General features: G+C 35.3%; 1 protein-coding gene across 2 annotated transcripts in view; it reads left to right on the top strand.

The window, feature by feature from the left end:
* Positions 1–1,398, top strand: part of GRIA2 (glutamate ionotropic receptor AMPA type subunit 2) — an 88,281-nt gene extending 86,883 nt beyond the window's left edge. For both annotated transcript variants that reach the window (NM_001076689.3, NM_001185124.2), the window contains 1 exon segment: positions 1–1,398. This exon segment is cut by the window's left edge and continues 1,445 nt beyond it. The gene's annotated coding sequence lies outside the window, so the exon portion shown is untranslated.
* The last annotated feature ends 6,511 nt before the right edge of the window (positions 1,399–7,909 follow it).

Genomic DNA, 7,909 nt, shown 5'->3' with positions numbered 1-7,909 from the left:
TTGAATTAAGATTGATAACTCGAATTAGATGCAAGTCTGTACTGATGAAAACTTTCCTGAATCTTAATGATTATGAGTATTCTTTGCTAGCTGAAGTTACCATAATTTTTAATTGTGTGTATTTAAAAACAATAACTACTTAAAAAGCAAAAAGGAATCCTAGGAGGGGTGCAATAATATTAATTTAAATGCTAATGCAAATCAAAGTAACATCGTGTTTCTCTAGCTTTCCCTGTAGATACAATTCTGTACATTTGGTTGAAAAGCTTACGTTTTTCTGCATTGTGGATACATTGCCTCATGCAGTATTGGTAAATCTCTTTTATTTTGGAATTAAATAAAAATTTAAATATGACTTGCAGTTTTAGTTGGAATCCATTTCTTAGACTCAAGTATAATGTTTTCTGAGCATTGGAGAAGGCAGAGCATTTATCAGAAACTTGAAGTCCCTTCTTCTCTGAGCCTGTTTCTGCAAGAATGTGAACACAGTGTATACTCTCAGTGTGATCAGCAAAAGAGGTGTATACAGTGTTTTCAATGTCTGTCTTACCAATACTTTCCTCCAATAAAACAAAATCATTTCTTGCCACATCTGTAATTCATAAGTGTTCTGTGCATTACTCCACATCAGGAATGTTGAGGAATGCATTCGGATTTTTAATGTTCAATGCTAGAATGACCAAACTAAAATAATATTCATATGGTAATTAATTTCTTTTAAAAAAAAGTAGAAATGCATTACTGTATCCAGTGGAAAGCTATTTATTGTACCTCTGGGCTCATTCCTCTAAAAATCATAGTGTAAAAAAAAGTCTTTGTCAAGCCTGAACTGATGTATATAACTGAAATAATGTAAAGTTATATTTTCATGTTTTTATACTTAACAACATGATGGGAATATATAATGTATGAGTATTTCAAGTCAGATAATATTGATTGGATAATACACATCTCAGTTAAAAAAAGCAGTAATAGTAGTTTAATATCCATGTTAAGAATACATCAGTATATTGCTATATAAAGTATGTCTGTGTGCATTTAAGTGAAAAGTAGTCAAGAGTGATGAAAGCTGTCCAAGGGTTTTTTATTCCTTTTTTTATGAAAACTGTTATGGAGCAACCAAAATGTTTATGAACTCAAACTTGTGTGAGTTTCGAACTGTCCTTTTACTGTAGCTTTTTGTTTACAGTACAGTATCTTATTTTCTGCTTTGTTAAATGAGTAACAGTACAAAGCTGGACATACACTTTCTAAGACATTAACGTTCTCGTTTTTTCATGTATACTTATATGACAGAAAATGCTTCTGATTTTATTTTTCAATCTAACACATGGCTTTTCTGGAGTGTTGTATAAACTTCAATCATACATAAAAAATCTTCTTAAAAAAGGTAAAAGATCTTTAATGTCTGCTTAGTATTATTGAAATCTGGTTTCTTATTTATTTTAAATGTATTTTTCTAAGATTTTACATAGGGCAAACCTGTTTGTCCCCCAGACATGAAATTTCCTTGAAGAGTTTATGGAGTTTCTTCTTTTCTTGAATTAAGTTTCAATGAAGAGTGTAAATCTCCCAGATCATCTTGTCACTCAAGGACAGATTTACTGCAGTTTTCATTTTTGTTAAATGAAGTAATGAAACTTTTTTCCAACAATATAATTGTATCTCTGGACTGTAACATTCCTGATAATAGTTACAATGGCAGTGTGATAGGTTCAAAAAGCTAGGGGGTTAAGTATCTATTCAGTAACACTACCTAAAAAATTTTGTGTTGAAACCAGTACATTTTTAATTGAACAGATTGTTGATGTGTCCAAAGCAGAGAAAACCCTGAGAAATGGCAAGTACTTCAGGTGTCACTGGAAGAGATGTAGTACAGCAGAGTTTACTGTAATGGCAAACAGAGTGAAGAGATTCAGCATGTGAAAAGTTCAACATTTTCATGTAAACATGTATTTCACCTGTTAACAGAGTGTGTTTCTGCAGTGTCAGCCTCCTCTTTGGCTGATTGATATAGACAATATCTTTACATGATAAATAATTGTATTTTGGAATTCAAATAGACAGTTTTATCTATCCTTTGGTGCAGTTAGTTGTAAGAATACAGCAATCACCAGCAAAATAGAATCTGCATCATCTGTTGCACATGATATTCCTGGAGCCTACTCAGATCTGTTTTCACAGCATCAAAGCTTATTATTTATTAAATATTTTCATTTAAGCTGTCAAGGGATCACAAAAATTTGCTGTGAGAGATACATCAGGTCTAAATTATATTTGAAATTTATATTAAGCACTTAGAATGAAATTAAGTGACATAGCTGTGGACTTAATTTGGAACATTTTGCCTTGCATCAGTTTCTGTAGGTAGTAGAGAATACTATACACCTGTGTGAGACACAATAGAGAATTGAATAAAATATTTTTTTTTGTAAACAAGTGGCAAAAAATGGAAAAAAAGTAAGATGAAATACAAAAAATCTAAGACTTCTAGCTTTCATGTGTCATGAGGCCAGTCCCCATTCTTATTGTTGGGGCATGTTACATGACATGTTTGTTTTCTTTCTTCCTTTCCTTTCCTTTCCTTTCCTTTCCTTTCCTTTCCTTTCCTTTCCTTTCCTTTCCTTTCCTTTCCTTTCCTTTCCTTTCCTTTCCTTTCCTTTCCTTTCCTTTCCTTTCCTTTCCTTTCCTTTCCTTTCCTTTCCTTTCCTTTCCTTTCCTTTCCTTTCCTTTCCTTTCCTTTCCTTTCCTTTCCTTTCCTTCCCTTCCCTTCCCTTCCCTTCCCTTCCCTTCCCTTCCCTTCCCTTCCCTTCCCTTCCCTTCCCTTCCCTTCCCTTCCCTTCCCTTCCCTTCCCTTCCCTTCCCTTCCCTTCCCTTCCCTTCCCTTCCCTTCCCTTCCCTTCCCTTCCCTTCCCTTCCCTTCCCTTCCCTTCCCTTCCCTTCCCTTCCCTTCCCTTCCCTTCCCTTCCCTTCCCTTCCCTTCCCTTCCCTTCCCTTCCCTTCCCTTCCCTTCCCTTCCCTCCTTTCTTTCTTTCTTTCTTCCTTTCCTTTCTTCTCTTTCTTTCCTATCTTTTCTTTCTTTCTTCTATTTCTTTCTTCTCTCTCCTTCTCTCTCTACTCTTGCCTGACTACATGCAGTTAGTCTAATGCATACTTTCTTAGCTTGGTAGGCTGATAGAAAATGTAATTCCTGTGTATAATACTTGCTGTAATTATTTTGGTAGTCATTAAAAATATTTACTATAGGTCAGGGCATAAGTCTCTGTATTACAGCAGCAGTGATGCTAAAGATAGGAAAGCTTATCTAAGCTAAACCCTTTATCCAAGTGGCATCCACAGAATTTGTTCTTCTGTCAGTCTTCTTTATACATCTCTTGCTGCTAATAAAAATTTAGCTACCTCTGTAAACAGGTCAGTGCTTTACTTACCTCAGTGATGAGAAAATTCTTTATACATAGAAGAAGAGCACTTAATTTCATGAAGATGTCCAGTGAATGACTTTGTAGCATTTGCCCAAAGTTCTTCCTCCCTTTACACTTGCAACTCCCACTCAACAAGAAAGGACCATTACTACATGCTGGGCATAGAAAAAAAGTTTATATGTAATTTGTCATCATTTTTAACAAATGCTAACTTTTTAAGGCTGACTCATCTGTGTTAAATAAAGCATTTAATCCTGCTAGTCTTCCAACTGCAGAATGAGATTTTAAATACATGTTTAAGTTGTGGTTTTTTTATTTGCTTTAAATATCCCAAACCTGATTTTTAAAATGTTTCTAATTATAGAGTAGGAAAGGGCTGCGAAACTAGTGCCTAGACCAGCCCATTGGAATTTTCTTCAACTAGTTCCTATCTGGAAGTGTTGGAAGCACATATAAAGGGGTTCCAGTGGATCCCATGAGCTGTGCAGGACCATGCTGATTCCTTTGCCTCTTTCCATGTGCAGGTGGAAAATGCTGAAATAGGACTTGGAGAGGTAGTTTTTTGACATTTTTCTGTCCCCCCTCAGTCCCTTAATGTGAAGGTCTCTCCAAAAGAGACACTGGAGAGGATTTATACCTGTTTTCTAAGGATATAAATATATTTTTTTTCCTAAAAACTTACTGTTTTTGCAGTTTTGAAAAGATAATGTCATGTTTCAGTTTATGGTAAGCATCTTAAAATTGGGAAATGAAATCTCCTTCACAGCCTTTACTGTTAGTAATCATAGAATCATAGAATACTGTGGTTTGGAAGAACCTGAAAGATCACCTTAAAATTCCAGCTCCCCCTACTGAGGGCAGGGACACCTTCCCCTAGGTCAGATTTCACGCTTCTTAGAAGGAGACAGCCCAGAGTATTTCTGGCATGTTGGTGCTTTACTGAAGCATCAAGAGCATCTTGTTAAAAATGTACTGGACTAGAGTCTATTATATAAATTTTAACCCAATTTTCAAGTTATGTTGTTACTGCCTACCCTTCAGCACAATATTCTGTGAGTTTAGAGAAAAATGTAATTAGAGAGGTCAAGATATAGTTCTTTCAATTAATAGTGTACTTTACAAATAACATAGTATTTCTCAGTAGTTTGTTTCCTTATGAGTTTCACTATGAAAGGCAAACACATTTTAGGTTACCTCATACTCATAAATAGCAGAATATCAACTGAAATATTTTTTTCTGTTTTTTAGTGAGAAGATTTTTTTTATATTGTCACAATGACTAAAGACACAATAATACAGAAAACGTGATTTCTTCTTAGGTGTTTGTCTTTGTGTTTCTTCCTGTTGTTTTTAATAATTTCACAAGATTGCTAGATGAATATTTTCACAAATTTGCAACTAAGTGTTTTGGCAACTTATCCAAGTTACCTGTAGGTGGAATTCTTAATTCAGCTTCAGCTACTTTGTGTGAATAGATGGGCAGAGATGCTAATATATGAAAATGAAGATGGTGGGTGTTCCAGTGTATATGTATGTATACATATCCCTACACAATGCAATAGTAAAACTAGTGCTGATTTTGATAAGGCCATAGTCAAGAGCAATGATAACCACAGCAATAATTCATATTAGGGCCAGTAGCAACAGGAAGGTTCATAAGCAAGTGCCTTACCACCTCCTGTTTGAATTAAGTATGGAATTTTGCATTTCCATAGAACAATATGAGTCCCCATGGGACTCAGTTAACAGTGAATCCTATAACTGCAAGATCTGGGGTGACTCCTTTAATGTAATGATGTAATAATGTAAATCCATCTCACTGGTGGGATTAATTTCTATGGAACTCCTGCAAGATAAACAGGCTCTTCCACAATTCCTTTGGCCTACACAGAAAGGCTGTTGCATTTGTCATTGCCTCTCACTTCAGCAGCAAGCTTGATGGGTTTGTGTATACGCATGTATATGCTTAGTTTCTCAAATTGCAGACTTTGCTATTTAAAAATCCAAATGGTTGATCCGAGAGGCTCAGGTTTAGTTAAATCTAACATTACACGGACAAACAACAGTGCTCTTTGCACCTATTACTTGACTTTCTAAAGCAAAACCTCTATAAGACCTAATGCCTCAAAAACAAAATGCTGGACATTGACAGGGCTGGATACTACGCTACCTACTTTGAACACTGTGCAATAAAATGTACTACTATGGTGCTGTGGCAGAATTTTGTCCGCCTTTTATATTGTTTTGTTGGTTTTTTTTTTCTTTTAACTTGCATAGACAAATGAGTAGTAATAAGCTGTAGGGAATAATTCTCATGGTGTAGGCTTGACAGACAATTTATAGGCAATTTCTATTGATTGGTTTTATCTGTGGCATTACCACATTTTTCAAATCTGCACCTTCAGAATATATTAGAAAAACGTGATAAACTGTTTTTATAAAGCCATTATTCTCAGTGAAAGCAGGATTCTGCCTGAAATGTTTTCCTCATCCTGATGGGTATACTTGCCTAATATACTTGTTTACTTCAGGAGACTTAAAAATATATGTTTTTTAAAATCATTATAGATCCAAAATTATACTGGAACATGTTAATCACTTATGCTGAGTCTGCCTTCTAAGCTGCTTTTTATAGGAGATCTTTGTCCTTTTATACTTGTAATTTACTTTTTGATATTTTGTCATTGGAGAGATTTTAGCATATTGAGGAAAAAAAGTAACACTGCATACCCTGCTTGCTGACGTAAGATGCTGCCCAAGTCCTTCAAAGTGATTCAGCTGATAAGTATGTCCCGTGACTCACACCTCCTAAAGAACCTTTCTCAAACAGCAGAAACAGCAACTGCGCTGAGGGGACCAAAGTAATTTAATATGCTTTGGTCAGACCCTGCCTTGCTGGAGTGCAGGGAATCTGAGGTGTCACGGCCAAGCCTGAACCTCCCACCTGTCTCTGTGCACTCACACAGTGATGTCCCCAGGCATCACCACACTTGGCACTCATGCTAGCAACACAGAATTGTTAGCATGGTCATGATGCAAAAACTATTTCTCTGCTCTTTATGTGATGCCAGAGTGGAGAGGATAGAGCTCTCCCCCCGCTTCCCCTGTCTGAAAAGATTTTTTCCTTCCCTACTACAGCCATCCGTATTTAGCAAATTCAGGATGTAACTTTAGAAAAAAATTGCTTTAATATAAAAGAATCATTTTCTTTTTAGCATAGAGGAAACTTGGCATTTACCCTCAAGAGAAATAAGCACAGCCATCTTGTCTGGCTGAACAATGTCATGGAGATTTTTCTCACAGGGAGAAAAATTCATTGCTTTATGAATTATGACATCATATATTGTCATAAAACGTGAGCTTCCCAATAGACAGGATCATGAGATTGGAGATTGTCTTCCTTTTTTTGGTAAGATGCTAGCTAAGATTATATTATGTAGACAACCTTTCTTACGCATCTTGTAATATGCTGTGAAAATATGGGTCTGCCAAGTGGTTCTTCTGTGGTGTCATACTGTATGTGTATATAAATGTATATATATGCACACATACAAATAGTATAATTAAAGGAGTATTTTTACTTTTTTAAAGGTTATCCTTTCATCACTTACACAAATCTAAGTTAGGAGCAATACAAATTATTGCAGTGTGAAGCAAAATTGCTCAATGTGACAAAATCACTTGATCCACACTACATGCTTTTTTTTCTCTCTTTTAAAAATATGTGTAGATAAAAACCCCAGTGTCTTCCTAGAAGGAATAGGCAATAAAATGGTTGGTAAGAGAATGTAAACCAAAACTCCGTGGGTTGGATGGAGGATGGGATGGGATTTTGACGCCATGACTTAAAACTACAATGCTGAATTAGAACTTTAGTTCTAATTTAAGTTAGAAAATTAGAAGGGGTTCAGTAGATTTTTGTGATGTAATTGAATCAGAAATGTATCATAATGAGTGTAAGACACTGGATATAGCTTTTGGCATTTAAAATTTAGACCTACCCAGCTTCCAGGTATTCTCTATCTTGGGCTACTTTGTGAAATTTTACAGCCAGACCTACTGCATAGCTAAATCTAGATCCCATTCTGTCTACTGGCATTAATTCAGTTTTTGGAGTATCCAGTCTGAGGGTAAACTATTTTCTTTCCAAATGAGGTGTCTGTGTTTATTTTCAACTGCCTTGCTTTATGTTTTAGTGGCAATATTTCAACAGCTAATTATTCTTCTTTATTTTCCTGCTGTCATTACTATCAGGGTTTGGGTTTTTTTTAAAGCTTTTAACTAAAACTGGTTTAAAAAGTGTTGGGAAGTCTTCTCTTCCCGTATACTAAAGGGAAATGTGAATTATCAATCAAGCCAGTATTTTTTTTTTAAACACTGTCTATTTTATACTGAAAATACATATAAGATTTTATGCAATAGCAGAGTAGAAAAATACAAGGAATTGTTGCTAGAGAATTTAGGTGAGATTTTGTTTGGTCTAGTTC

Source organism: Taeniopygia guttata, chromosome 4 (genome assembly GCF_048771995.1).
Source record: "Taeniopygia guttata chromosome 4, bTaeGut7.mat, whole genome shotgun sequence".
Classification (NCBI taxonomy): domain Eukaryota; kingdom Metazoa; phylum Chordata; class Aves; order Passeriformes; family Estrildidae; genus Taeniopygia; species Taeniopygia guttata.
The sequence above is the reverse complement of the archived record's forward strand: the minus strand, read 5'-3'. Positions and strand labels throughout refer to the sequence as shown.